Source organism: Lolium perenne, chromosome 7, assembly GCF_019359855.2.
Source record: "Lolium perenne isolate Kyuss_39 chromosome 7, Kyuss_2.0, whole genome shotgun sequence".
Taxonomy (NCBI): domain Eukaryota; kingdom Viridiplantae; phylum Streptophyta; class Magnoliopsida; order Poales; family Poaceae; genus Lolium; species Lolium perenne.
The window spans coordinates 127,927,302-127,943,166 of NC_067250.2; the positions used below are offsets into that span (position 1 = coordinate 127,927,302).

General features: G+C 43.5%; 1 long non-coding RNA gene across 1 annotated transcript; it reads left to right on the forward strand.

The window, feature by feature from the left end:
- Positions 1-11,443: 11,443 nt before the first annotated feature.
- LOC127318490 (uncharacterized) lies at positions 11,444-15,024 on the forward strand. Its single transcript, XR_007861900.2, has 3 exons — positions 11,444-12,219; positions 12,689-12,826; positions 13,509-15,024. It is a non-coding gene; the product is annotated as an uncharacterized lncRNA (long non-coding RNA).
- Positions 15,025-15,865: the final 841 nt, after the last annotated feature.

A 15,865-nucleotide genomic window follows, 5' to 3' on the forward strand; every position in this document is an offset into this window, starting at 1 on the left:
CTAACCTTAGTTCCGCTGCCAAACGACTAGGTGATGAGTGTAATGCTTAGATGCCTCCTCAATAGCCGGGGAACACTCCTAGGTGTCTCATCCTTAAAACCCTAGTCACACTAGAACTAACGAGGCGGCATTGGATTTTACTAATGGATTTTGTTAGGTGTTAGGCGAATAGCCCAGCCTTGTGGATCCATCCTCTTAAGTGTGTTACCCCACATGCTCACGGTGAGCGGAACATAGTTCGAAGTCACACTAGAACTAACGAGGCGGCATTGGATTTTACTAATGGATTTTGTCTCCCGGGATCCAAGAGAAGCTTCGTCAATGTGACTTTCCGCCTAGGTTTTTTTCCTCACAATATTGTTGGTAAGGCGCATGTGACTTGTATGCCACGATACTGTTGTCTTCACTCTCTTTTCTGGTATCCGCGATATGTGATTCCTCCGCCTAATGCACGCTTAATCGAGTAGCAGAAGGTCACGCTTTCAAATCATATTACATGAGAGGGCTCAAAGAATACCTCTAGCGGCTGAGTGGAATATTCCGGCTTGAACATCCATGTCAGATCATGTCTAACAGACTCATCCATGTCAGATCATGTCTAACAGACTCCTTAAAAGTGCCAAACGCGTATAATAACCATCGGAATACGGGTTTCGGCTCTACCCGGCCGTCTAGCACGCCCCGTAAAAATGGCCCCCGCTCCGATTTTTGCTGGTTTCGATTACGGGGCGGGTCTTCGCCCCCTACTTGTGCGGGGTGGGAGCGGGGATAGTGGGCGAAACCGGTATCCTCCCCTCCACTGCGCGCGAAGGGTTTCGTTGAAGCCAACCGCCGCCGCTGCCGCCCGATCTCCTCCGCCCCGCCCTTCCCGGCCGGATCCCGCTGCCATGGATCGTCCGCAAGGCCGCCTACCGCCGGCGGTGCACCTCCTTCGGCCGCGGTGGTTGATGTCCCCGTCGGAGGTCCGCCGAACGCCGGCGACGTGTCGGCCATGATCTCCGCCACCATCCCGTTGAAGAGGAAGAGGATTCCGAAGCAATTCTTCGAAGTACCTGCGGCGGCCGCAGCTTTGCCGACCTCAGCTTCGCCAGCCGAAGCCCCGCTGTCGAGGTTTTGAGCACGGCAGATGCAACGGGTAGCACATGAGAGTATGGAGCAAGGCGGCGTTGGAGATTCCGGAAACGAGTCGGCACACGATGTACCCAGGTTCACGTCCCCTCCGTGGAGGATCGCTACGTCCTGCTATAAATCACTATGATCATACTGTCGCCAGTGTTAGGCGACTTGCTTTGTGGTAGCCGCCGGAAGCGGAGGGGAAGATTGTATCTAATCTGAGGTAATCTGTCCTCAAGGAGGTACCCCTGGTGGCTTTATATATGCAGACACCTAGGGTTTACATGTATCAAACCTCTTGGGCCACTACGCTTTCCTCATGGGCCTTCTGCAGATCGAGTCGTTCTGGCTTCAGTCGCCAGGGCGCTTGGCCCAGTCGCCCGCCGTCTGGAGCTATCCTAGGATCTCTTTATCTAGCGAGTGAGCTGGGTGATGGCCCCCCTATGGCGTATCCCCATCAGTAGTCCCCGAGCGCGTCGTGGATTCGGCGCAGGCTTGAGGCAGGGCGCGAAGAGGCTTGGCGATGGGTCGAGGTGAATCGGCGACGAGCTCCTGAAACAGAGGAAACAATCGTGAAACAGGAGGCAGTCGAAACGAGCCAGTCGGCATAGGCCAATCGGCGTGAACCAGTCGGTGAGAGCCAATCGGCGTGAACCAGTCGGTGTGAACCAGTTGGCGTGAGCCAGTCGGTGAGAGCCGGTCGGCGAGTGGCGCTGTCGAAAGCGCGTCGAGTCCCCGAGCGCGGCGGGTGACGAGGTCGGGCGCCCTGCGAGTAGCGCTGTCTGTAGCGCGTTGAGTCCCCAGGCATGGCGAATGGCGAGGCCGGGCAACCGGCGAGGAGCGCTGTTTGTAGCACGCCGAGTCCCCGAGCGTGACGAATAGCGAGATCGGGCGACCGGCGAGTAGCGCTATCTGTAGCGCGCCGAGTCCCCGAGCGTGGCGAGTGGCGAGGTCGGGCGACCGGCGAGGAGCGCTGTCTGTAGCGCGCCGAGTCCCCGAGCGTGGCGAATGGCGAGGTCGGGCGACCAGCGAGGAGCGCTGTCTGTAGCGCGCCGAGTCCCCGAGCGTGGAGAGTGACGAGGTCGGGTGACTGGCGCTGTGTGTAGCGCACCGAGTCCCCGAGCGTGGCGAATGGCGAGGTCGGGCGACATGCGACTCGTGGATTAATAACACGCATTGTTAAATGGACCAGTTAGCAGTATGAAAGGTTTATGTGTATCTTTTCATGAGTAGGTAGACCTCCAGCATCAAACGCTTGCCGGGTAACAGGGACGCGATGCCAGCCGTTGAACCCCGGGACAAGATCGGCTTTTTGGTACTCAGCCTCACTACTTTGACATACGCGAATAAACATCAGACAAAACTGAAACCGATGCCAATTATTTTTATTTAGTCCCTGAGAGAGTTATGTGCGACTGCGTGATCGGCTTTGGAGATCGAACGTCAAGGCGTATACGTTTTTAGACTTATAGCATGTACGTATATAAATAAACTTAGCTGTCAAATATGGGCAGAGTCGACGTGGCGGGCGAGTCGCCGAACGTTGTGATTCCTCGAAAAACGAGTCGCCGAGCATGGCAAGCCGGTGGCGACGAGTCCGCGCCGGCGAGTCCCCAAGCGTGATGAATATGCGGCGGGTGAGTCGCCAATCATGACGAGCCGATGATGATTTGAGTCCGTGACGGGTGGGTCCCCAAGCACGGCGAATACGCGGCAGGCCGGCGAGTCGCCGTGCGCGCCGATTCCCCGCGGGACGAGTACGGCGACAGCGGGTCCACAACAGCGTACGCGAGCGCCGAGGTCGATGTGTTGGCATCGCTTCCTGAGTTACGGGCGACATTGTGAGCGGCATCTATGCATCAAGCCAAATCAGTTAGTACTGTATACAAAATAATTAATTTCAGGCTAGATAGATTTGATGGTAACGAGGATCAGAAAAACCGATCTGCATAATATGCATGCGGCCTTGATCGTGCCGCCCCCGTCCGGAGAGTCGCTGAAGTTTCCGGCCATCTACTCAGGCACAATTTTCGTTTTTTGAACAACAGAATTTTATTACTTTAAGCACATTTTACAGACAGCAACGTGAACGGAGCCACGTTGAATACAGAAATGTCCTTAGTTGGACAGAGACTTGATGATGAGCATAAACATCTGATGAGAAGACTCCTAGACTGAATTTTCAGCGCCAATCTTGCTTGATGGTGTGCTTTAACATTAGAACTCCTGTGAATATGTTGTGTTCTGCTAGCCTGGAAGGAGTTGCTTCTCTGAATTTCTGCTAGAAGTGGCCTAATAGACCAATGCCCCGGCGCCTTGGTAATGTCTTCAGTAGCTGCTGCTGATGCCAATACTAGACAATCAGTATAGAATTGGGGTTCTTGAAGCTGAAGCAATTCAGCTAACTTAGTTGCAAGAAGAAGACCGAAAGCTTCAGCTTGAAGAGGTGAAGACGCAGGAGGAGACAGAGCCGCAACATGAAGATTCCTACAATGTTGATTATCGTTGCCCATCTGAATGAATATGCCGATGCCACTCAGGCACAATTGATTGCTCAATAGTACATGCATAGCAAATAAACATACATACGTATGAATCAATAAGAGAGAGAAGAATCGATAGATTAATAAACAGAAATAGAAGAAACCAATCAGCCCTTGGCTGCTTTCCTGCAGATGAAGTCCCGATCTTTTCCCGAACGTGCGCGCAGGCGTATTGAGACGCGGCGCCGAGATCCAGCACTCTCCTACAAAGAGCTGATCTCGTGAACGTGAAAGCTCCCGTCGTGATTGTTGACGATGAACTCGAGTGATCCCGCCCGGATCACCGCTCCAAGCGCCGCTTGCCCCACGGTGGGCGCCACTGTCGATGTTTTGATCACGGCAGATGCTACGGGGTAGCACATGAGAGGTGTGGAGCAAGGCAGCGTTGGAGAATCCGGAAACGAGTTTGGCACACGATGTACCCAGGTTCACGTCCCCTCGGTGGAGGATCGCTACGTCCTGCTATAAATCACTATGATCATAGTGTCGCCAGCGTTAGGCGACTTGCTTTGTGGTAGCCGCCGGAGGCGGAGGGGAAGATTGTATCTAATCTGAGGTAATCTGTCCTCAAGGAGGTACCCCTGGTGGCTTTATATATGCAGCCACCTAGGGTTTACAGGTATCTGATACGTCCAAAACGTATCTACTTTCCCGAACACTTTTGCTATTGTTTTGCCTCTAATTTATGCATTTTGGATACAACTAACACGGACTAACGCCACCCGCGGGTTGCTTTGGCTGGAGCGAGCCATTTTTCCCCCATGTGAGTGACCCTGAGAGCTCGGAGCTCCTGGCTTGTAGACGAGCAGTCATGCTAGCGAAGGAGATGGGTTCGGTGAAGCTTATACTAGAATCGGACTATGCGGGTGCTATGTCAAAACTGAGAAGCGGAGAGCTAGATCGATCAGCTCAAGGCCCGTTGGTTGAGGACATCAAGGCTCTGCTTGGCGAGTTTGAGGATGTCTTGATTACTCATGTTCGTCGATCTTGTAATGAGGTTACACATCGTTTAGCGAAGGCAGGCTGTAGGAATAAGTTTAGTGAATCCTGGGTGGGTACTCCCCCTAGTTTTGTAATGAACGCTTTGGCTCTGGAGGCCGGTGAATAATAAAGAACAGCCTGATCTTTTCTCAAAAAAAAAAACACGGACTAACGCTGTTTTCAGCAGAATTGCCCTGGTGTCTCGTTTTTGTGCAGAAACTCAACTTTCAGGAAAATCCCCGGGATTAATTCCAATGGGCCTATTTTCACATATTATTGACGGAGCCAGAAGACCAGAAGGAGGGGGGCCACGAGGCGGCCACCCCACCAGGCGGCGCGGCAGGCCCCTGGGACGCGCCGGCCTATGGTGGCGGCGCCTCGGGCAGCCCCAGGTGCCCCCCTCTGGACTACTTAAGGGCTTCGACCTAAAAACGCACGGGGGGTTAGACGAAATCGCCAGAAGCCATCCAGAACACCGCCGCCATTGCGAAACTCCGTCTCGGGACCAGAAACTCCGTTCTGGCACTCCGCCGGGACGGGGAATTGGAGGAGATCATCGCCATCATCACCACCGACGCCTCTCCATCGACCAGCCATGTTTTCCCCATCCATGTGTGAGTAATTCCCCCGCTGTAGGCTGAAAGGGATGGTAGGGATTGGATGAGATTGGTCATGTAATAGCATAAGATTGTTAGGGCATAGTGCCTAGTATCCGTAGATGGTACTTTTATGATATTGTTGCAACTTGTTATGCTTAATGCTTGTCACTAGGGCCCGAGTGTCATGATCTCAGATCTGAACATGTTATTGTTTCATGATGATATTCATTGTTTTATGATCTTACCTGCAAGTTGTATACACATGTTGCTGTCCGGAACCCGAGGCCCCAAAGTGACAGAAATTGGGACAACCGGAGGGGAAGGCGGTGATGTGAGGATCACATGTGTTCACGGAGTGTTAATGCTTTGCTCCGGTGCTCTATTAAAAGGAGTACCTTAATTACCAAGTAGATTCCCTAAAGGCCCGGCTGCCACCGGCTGGTAGGACAAAAGATGTTGTGCAAGTTTCTCATTGCGAGCACGTACGACTATATATGGAACACATGCCTATGGTTGTTTAGTACTTGGATACTGTTTTATTACTATCTGCAATTGCCCTACCTTGATTGTTACATGATTTCTCTCATCCATGCAGCGCCCGTTCATCCATCCCTGTGCCTACAGTATTTTAATCCTGCTGTTTACTATAATCACTACTGCTATCTTTGTTACACTGCTGCTGATATTTCACTACTGCTACTGCTATAAAACTGTTGCTACTGATAAATTCTTGCGAACAAGTCTGTTTCCAGGTGCAGTTGAATTGATAACTCCCCTGTTAAGGCTTACAAATATTCTTTGGCTCCCCTTGTGTCGAATCAATAAATTGGGTTTTACTTCCCGTGAAGACTGTTGCGATCCCCTATACTTGTGGGTCATCAAGACTATTTTCTGGCGCCGTTGCCGGGGAGCATAGCTTTATTTGCAAGTTCACTTGGATTGATATTGTTCACTGCAAATTCTCCATCATGGGTAAATCTCGCGATCCTAAAGTCGCCATATTACCATCCACTACAAGAAAAGGTACAACTCTGAGTACCTCTGCTGCTCTTGATTCACCATGTGTGATAAGTCAACTTGTTTCACCACCACTAGCTTCACATGCTGGTACTTCTGCTGAATCTGAAAATTCCTCTTATAATTTTAATGATGCTTCTGCTGTGCTTGATGACAGTGGTTCGTTAGGATCTTTTCTAGATTCTACAATTGCTAGGTCTAGACAAATTGAAAATACTAAAACTCCTAATGAAAATACTGTTACACCTGTTAATTCACCTGAGTCTGTTGAATACTCTATTGATAATATTGATGAAGATTATGTGGAACTTGATGATGATTTTATTGATAAATGTAATGCTACTATTGGTACAAGTAATATTAAAAAGCTTCTTGCACAACATACTGTTAGATATAAACTGTCTCCTGATCCTAAGTTTGCCACATCTCGTATAAACATTAAGGATAAGGATTATGATTTTTCTCTTGATTTATCTCATATATCTATTGTTGAGAAAACACCTTTTTGTGGTACTAAAAAAGAAAGTGCTGTAGAACACATGAATGAGCTTTCTACTTTGAGTAGCTTGTTTTCTGATGATATCAAGAAGCGTACTTATTTTGTTGCTAAACTTTTTCCTTTCTCATTAAAGGATGATGCTGAAACTTGGTATAATAGTTTGCCTCTTGATTCTATTGATAGTCCAAGTGGTTTGCTTAATGTTTTCTTTCGAAAATATTTTCCTGCTAGTGCTCAACATATTGCTTTGCAGAAAATTTATACTTTTGACCAGGAAGATGGAGAGAAATTGCCTGAAGCTTGGGCAAGGTTTTGTTCTCTTATCAGAGCTCGACCTGAACATGATCTGGAAAAGCATGATTTACTTGATATATTTTATAGTGGACTAACCATTGAGTCTAGGGCATACCTGGATAGTTGTGCTGGTTGTGTTTTCAGGAAAAGAACTGCAGACGAAGCTGAAGAATTATTGGCTAGAATAGGCCGAAATCATGATGATTGGACTACACCTGAACCAACCCCGATGCCAATATTGAAGAAGAGTGGTATGATTAAACTAAATGATGAAGATATGAGGTAAGCCAAGAAATCTCTTAAGGAGAAAGGTATTAAATCTGAAGATGTGAAGAATTTACCTCTCATAGAAGATTTATGTAAGATAACTCCCCCTTCATCCATGATTGAGGTACACTCTCTTCAACGCTTTACTAGGGAAGATATTCCTTATTCAAAACCTCCTGCTCAATGCTTAGATGAGTTTGATAATTATATTGTTAAGCAAAATAACTTTAATATGAGAGTAGAGAATCATTTAATGGAAAATTCTCAAGCTATTAGTAAATTACATGATATTGTGGAGAGAACCTCCAACGATCTTAAGATGCTTGTTAAACATTTTCATATGGTTCAAACTCAAATTGATCAACTCACTAAAGTGCAAAATGACTTGTTAAAAAATAGTTCTAAAGAAAAACATGATTATGAAGTAACAACTAGAGGCGGTGTTTCTACTCAGGATCCTCTATATCCTGAGGGGCATCCCAAAAGAGTTGAACAAGATTCTCAATGAACTGAAATTAGTACTCCTTCTAAGAAAAAGAAAAGGAAACATAAAACTGTTGTAGAATCCTCCGAGTCTGTTAATGATCCTAATAGTATTTCAATTTCTGATGCTGAAACTGAAAGTGGTAATGAACATGATAAAGATAATGATAAGAATGATGCTTCTGATAAAGAAGAGGTTGAAGATGAACCTGAAAAGAATGCTAAAAATAAAAAGTATACTAAAGAAGATTTTATTGCTAAGAAACATGGTAATGGAAGAGAACCTTGGGTTCAAAAGCAAATGCCTTTTCCTGCTAAGAAACTAAAATCAAAGGAAGAAGAACACTATAATAAATTTTGTGATTGGATGAAACCTTTGTTCTTGCAAATCCCTTTGACGGATGCTATTAAATTGCCTCCTTATTCAAAGTATATGAAAGATATTGTCTCTAACAAAAGAAAAATTCCTAATGAGGAGATTTCCACTATGCTTGCTAATTACTCTTTCAATGGAAAAGTTCCAAAGAAGCTGGGCGACCCAGGTATACCGACTATTCCTTGTTCCATCAAGAATAATTATGTTAGAACTGCTCTATGTGATTTGGGAGCAGGTGTTAGTGTTATGCATTTTTCTCTTTACAAGAGACTTTATTTAGATAAGTTGATACCGACTGATATATCTTTGCAAATGGCTGATAAATCTACTGCTATTCCTGTTGGTATATGTGAGGATGTTCCTGTTCAAATTACTAATAATTGCTTAATATTAACTGATTTTGTTGTGTTGGAAATGCCTGAAGATGATAATATATCTATTATTCTTGGGAGACCTTTTCTTAACACTGCAGGGGCTGTTATTGATTGCAATAAAGGAAAAGTTACTTTCAATGTTGATGACAAGGAGCATACCGTTTATTTTCCCAAGAGGATTGATAAAGTATGTGGAGTCAATACAATTTCTAATGTGAGAACTCTCAAAATGGGAGTTATTGATTGTCCTATATATGAACCTAAAGAAGGATATCAAAATATTATGATTGGATCCATATCAATTCAATACAAGGTAACATGATTGATTTGAGGTTTATTTCTTCTTATGTCATGTAAAATTTATTTGGTGGCAAGACTTGATCAACCTTGTTAACAAATACATTTCATATGCAAAGAGGAGCTAAACAACATTTCTTTCTTCCTCCACTTGTTTTACTTGCTGTAGCACTACTTGTTTTGCAAGGTTCTTTAGTTTTTTAGAGGTTTGAAAATCTTTTTCTACCTAGTAATAATCTTCTATCTCTAAATAGCTAGTCCCATTTTCCTGGTCCCTCGTGATGCCACGTCACCCCAATTTCCTCACCCCTCACCGCACGTTATCTCTCCCTTCCGCACAGTCTCTCTCACGATCGGCCTGTGCTACATTGCCCTTTACATGCGTCCTAAAAAAAAGAGAAACAGCCTCCTCCTGTTCATCTTCCTCTGCCAGCGCCTCCTCCTCCCCCCACGACCTTGCTCCTCCCAACCAATCTGCGGCCGATTGATAAATTCGACCATTCAATGTAATATATCCAACCTTTAAGAGAGTAGAAACTGCTGTATGAAGTTCATCCCCCACCATCGTTTTATCGACCTTAGAAAGAAGGCATGCTGTCCTCCGCCTCCACACCCATCAGGCTAATATGCTCGCGCCGCCACCACAGCCAGTAGCTTCCACGCCAGTAACTGCCCGCTCTCCACCCTCCTTCCTCCTTTTCTACAATCCTTAAATCACTCAGTACATCTGGAAGGTTGATCTCCGGCTACGGTTTTCGTCGCCCATTCGGATTTCCACTGCTACCTCAATGCCTACAGATTTCTTTGGATTTATAGAATTTTTGGGATTTATTTCGGATTTTTTGGGATTGCTTGGCTTCTCAGACTGGTCGCTGGATGTTGATATCCATTGATTGACTTCACGGCCTGTTCATCATCCACACTGCAAATCAGAACTCAATAGTTAAAATGAAAATAAATATATCGGTCTCTTCCCCCATCGATCTCTCCCCCACGACTGCTCAGCCTCCGTTCTTCTTCGTCCATCGCCACCGCTCGCACTCCTCCTCCTCTGTTCGGCTTCTTCAATCGCCACCGCTCGCAAGTCCCACGGGTTTGCTCTCATGCCAATCTCTTAGCATTAAACACAATAAATCTGTCTTGAAGGCAATAGAAACTGCTCGGAAAATTTCTTCTTAAAGTCACGCGATGGTGCTGTCCGCCCCCATGACAAACCGGCCAAACTAAGCCGCTGTAGCCAACACGGGAAGCTGCTCGAACGCCGGTACCTACCCCTCTCCATTATTCTTCTCCTTCCTTTTCTAGAATCCCTAATTCCCTCACTCGAAATTAACAATCTACAGGTTCATCTCCGCCTACGGAAGTTGTCGCGCCTCCGGATTTCCGCTTCTACCCCAGGCCCTACGGTTTTCTTATAATTGATTTCGGATTGATTTGTACACCTGTCATCATCCACAGTGTACACTTCATTTTTCAACTGGTACGCCTACTATGACCTCCTCCTCCTCTTCGTTTAAAATTAACATTTGTTCAGCGTCAATTCATTTGTTATGGTCCGTCCAATCTTCTGTGTTGCTTCTTTTTAATTTACATGTATCTGTTCCCAAAAGATGATACCCCGCCGCCGTTGCTGCGGTACACATATCATCCAAATCAGCCGCCAACTATCGATGGAGAATTTTCAGTTTTGCTTGTTGCAAACTTCCTCCCGCTCCCATATTCAGCAGATGTATCAAGAAAAATGCATTGATGAAACACATAGTTACCTGCTCTTATTCCTCTCTGTGTGTGTTTGATTTTGGTACCAGGGGTGCACGAGAGATTCTCGATGCAATGGTTCCACCAAGCATGTAAGCAAAGAATTTTCAGAGGCGTACACTATTGATGCTTAAAGCAATTTTACTCCGGCACATGGTGTTAGACTGGAGACAAGTCCGTCTTCAGTTCTTCGCCGGGTAAGTTTATTTACAAATATGAAAAAAATGTTGAGTGCAGAAATGACACTTCTAGACTAAGACCTTGCGTCAGTTTGCTTGCATATGTTAAAACAGTACAACCAATAATATGCAAATTGTGCAATAGTAGAGGTATGGTTGAATATATAAAAGCCATCTACCTGCCTCTCTCTTCACGACGTACATTGCGTCAGTTTGCCTGCATATGCTAAAATAGTACAGTCAATAAGATACAAATTATGCAATAGTAGAGATATAGTTGAATATATAAAAGCTATCTATCTGCCTCTCTCCTCACGACGTACATGAGCATGCTCAGAGTTGACAACTCTCATATGTGTGATGATTTATCCAAAATACACCAAAATCTGCATATATTGCCTTGAATTATACTGTCCAATCAGTGCAAAGATAATCCAAAATAAACCAAAATCTGCATATCCTGCCTTGGATTATACTGTCCAATCAGTAGAAAGATAAACATGCTGTGGATACATACACAAGTAAGCCCATTGAAAAAAATATGAATAGATACACCGAGGGATGGACAGTACTGACTGAAAATAATTTCAAAACAGGCATTCAGCTGATACACGTGTACCTACATGTCTGATTTCATGTAGAGTTAATTATTTCTGGCTACGAGAACCAACCTGAGGTTGGGTGGTTAGGAAGGTGGTTGTACCCCCAGCCCACCAGAGTTCAAACCCCAGGTTTGACATCTGTGTGTCTCATAAAGGCGGAATATTCATTAAGTGGGAGGCGACGTTCCCGTCGACAGCGAGGCGCCTGTGGTGACTTCGTCAATTTCAAGATCCAATCCGCCGGCTCAGTCTTCCGGAGGTGCTCATAGGGGTAGGGTGTGCGTGTGTGCGTTCATAGGGGTGAGTGTATGCGTGTGTATGTGAGCGCCTGCGTTTGTACTGTGTTTCTCAAAAAAAAAAAAATTATTTCTGGCTATAGTTGAAGTATTGTACACACTTGAAGAAATCAAGCAGGGACATAAACTAAGCAAGGAGAGAGTGATTGCCATATCCGAAACCTTACGCAATATAGCATCAGAATGAGCACTCAAGGAGGAGTTGGTTATTACAGTATATGCTAATGTGCGGTTAATTCTTATGACTGAAAATGAGCAGTACGGTACGCAATAGCAAAAGCGAAGCAACTCAGTTGTTCAGTTTTCATCTGCTTAGTTTTCGTTTGCAGGTCAGTTCTATTTTCTGTCCTCGAATTCTTATTGCTTCCACTTCTCAATGATTACTGAACTTTGCTGAATTTTCTTTAAAGGTTGCAGATTTTTTGCTTGAAAAGGATGCCGCTTCAAAACAAATTGTTTTGATTGCTACTGACGAGTATAATACAATGGAATCCGTGAAGATGGTATGCGCAGATTAACAATTGTTAGGCCAATCCTTTAGGTACGGGAACTCAAGCGATCTATTAAAACATTGTAGGTGGTTCTTCAGTTTGCAATGACACCTCTGTTTATGCTTATTTGACATTTGTGGAGAGTTACATCACTCACACTGCAGTCCAGGGAAGCTGCAGCTCTCATTTCTACCTAATCTCCTCATTTCTTTTACAGCCTGAGAATCCATGTACAACATCCCTCTTTAGTTGACGTTTATTTTGCAGGCGATCAACACATAATTGATACAGTCGAGTGATATGCTACCAATTTTCTATTGGATGGCAGTCTCTCATGCTCATATTTATATCATAGAGTTGGGCTTCTTAGTAGTATTAGCTGATTCCTAATCTTGGGCTCTTAGATGTTTGCATGTATTCGTTAGTACATCTGCTGTTCTATTGAGATGCTAAGCTGCATATTTTTTTCACTGCAGAACCTTTTGTTTGATTCAATCTTTTTTTTTTTGCTACGTTCAGATTTCTTATCACATCTTCCCCCGTGAGTTTCGATTCCATCTATTGCTGATATTTAGCCTGGTGTCAAATGGTGCGGTCAAACACTGGTGTCATGATGTGTGCTTGCATCAGCCTGCTGTCATTTAAAAAGCACATTTGGTACGCAAATTAACTTGCTCTCCTTGAAGAATTTTGTGCGCATATAAATAAATAGCTGTCAATTTAGACATGAAAATAGTACCTGATTTGGATTTACAATAGCTACAGTCTTCACTGCAGAAAGAAAGAAAATTACATTGCAACTTTACTTCTGGTAGCTACTTATATTCATTGCCAATAGCCATCCAGCTATTTTAGTTGTTTCCACTCAACTTTATCAAACACAATTAACTTTTAATATTCTTAGATTTGGGTTGAGCCATAGAAATTGCTTACAGTGCATCACATGTAGTGTATAATGGTTAATTAAAAAGATTTTTTGATTCATATTCTTTGATATAGCACAAACATCATTATAGATTATGTACCTGACATTAGAAAATGGAGCTGTCTGAGCGAGATGAGTTTACCATCAATTAGAGCGAAGATATGCCGAAAAATGGATGTTATTTATCACAATAAACACAACATCAAGCGAGGTAGATCGTAGATGTATTTTTCTTTTTTTTCGTTGACTATTTTCTCCACTGATTTCATGAATTTTGTATAGGCGGATCAAGGTTTGATTTTCTTTCACTAATTTTCAATAAATGGCTTATTTAATTCTTTGTCAAACATAATATATACCATTAAATTTTTAATAAATGCCTGATTCTATTCTTAGTCAATCTTCTATTTTCAGGTACCGTATTTACACTTGGCCAAATTTAAACCACCGCAACATCCCTCTATATAACAGAACACCAACAATACCAATTCATCCGTCCATATCAAAATACATAAACAACTTTCAACCTGGAGGCTTCACACATCACCTCGCACATGGAGCAACAAGGAGGAAAAAACAGGTAATCCTCAGTCATCCATACATTCATATTAACACATATATATTTCTAATTCCTATCTTCATGTACAAATCTCTATATGCATCACGCCAATGAGGTGTGGCACGTCCGTAATTCCATCGGCACCAAAGCGTCAAAGAGAAGCTAACAAGATGTACACTAAAGCAATAGAAGAACTCAAGCACATCAAACGACCACTGCATATAACTTTACATGAGGGTGATCAAGGGGAGCCTTCACGTGCTGAAATCAAAAACATACTTGAAAAAGATAAGTTCTTCACAACGGAGTACATCATAGAAGGAAAGAGACAAGTGACAGCTATCATTTCTGCTGAGTAGTTTAAAAAAAAGGAAATTAGTAGTTACCAATTCAATCATCGGGTCGTCACATGTAACTTTTTTTATCAACTTCCAAATAATGAAATAATCTCCTTTTAATTAAATGTTTCATAAACATTGAAAAATGTATATAACCTTTCTTCAATACATCACTAAAGAAATCCCGCGGCAACGCGCGGGGTATCATCTAGTAATTTTAACACCCAGAACAGGACCCTTGTACGTCATACTACGTACGGAGGTGCCACTTCATGGGCACCATGGGATTGATCTCCACTTAGGCCAAAAACCTAAACCTGGGGGGAGGTATGCCGGTATCACTCATTCATTGCATATTACAATTGCCGGATACTTGTACATACTTGTTTAGCTTATTAAGGTGGTTTCTAATAAGAGGGAGATGATATTTGGGGAAGTGCTGTTTGAAAACAGATTCTGGACTGATACCAAAAGAAATTCCCGAAAACAGCCAGAACGTTATTTTTCGAAGCCAATTTTTGTGCATGTTCCCCAGGTTATTATCTAACTTTCATTAGTTAAGCACTTTTCGAGTTAAGCAGTGGAAGATTTTCTTTAAAATTGATTACTGTATTGCTGTCAAGTTTGACGAATTTCTGCTGCTTTGTGTTTATGTGACTCTTCTAGTTTTCATTTTCTTATTTTTTCTTTGTTTCTTTCCTAAAACACAAAAAGATCAAAAATATTTCTGTTGTTTCTCTTTACCATTTGTTTATTTTGGTTTCTTGTTCCTATTTTTGCTTTGTTTGCTATCGTTGGTTTGCTAAGAAAATCCAAAAAGATTTTGTTTTGTTTGCTTGTTTCCTTTTGTTCTCGTTTCTAATTCGAAAACACCAAAAATATTTGCTGTTCTTCTTTGGTTTTGTAAAGTTTATTATGGAGTTCAGTGGTCTTCGGTGGCTGGAGCTTGGTTTCATTCCATATTATTCAAGCTACACAAGTGAAAGGCAATAATGACGATCTACGACAATTCGACTGTGGTGAGAGGCTGGTATGAAATCTATTTGTTTTCATTCTTGTACATATACTCATCCATGTGAGCATGCTTAGTTGGTTCATTTGAGGTATATGTCATTTAAGAAAGTCTAGTAGTTCATGATCTCTCATGTTTAGCTCCAGTTTATTAATATGAGTAGCATGTCATAGATATTTGCTTGCATTGTTTTATTCATAAATAGGTATGACATTGTGGTATCCTCCTCTGAATAATTCACTTGAATCGATTTGGCACATGCTCACGCATGCATATGACTGAACAAAAGTCAATTAAGCCTCGATGATTTACTTTGCCTTAGAGTTTTTGTATCACTTTTATGCCTCCGTTAATTTATTTTGTCGCAAGCATGATTATGACGGTTACTGTTCTCTTGATTGTCGCTTTCCAGTCTATTGCTAGCCTTCACTTGTACTGAGCGGGAATGCTGCTCATGCTTCCAAACCCCTGAAACCAAGTTATTCCAAAGTGTCCACCATAAATACCTATGCATGGCATTTCAAACTATTCCAAGTAAATTCTCATGTGCTACCTTTAAACCTTCAAAATACTTCTCAATTTGTGTCGATGTTTTATAGCTCATGAGGAAGTATGTGGTGTTTATCTTTCAACCTTGTCATTTACTCCTGACAGACTTTCATCAATGGACTAGTGGCACATCCGCTTATCCAATAATTTTGCAAAAAGAGCTGGCAACGGGGTTCCCAGCCCCAATTAATTAACTTTCATCAATAATTCTCTTCACATGTTTTGCCCTGATTTATCAGTAAGCAACTTAATTTGCAAATAGACACTCCTCCAGGGTATGTGAATGTTGGAAGACACCCGAGGATTCGGTTAG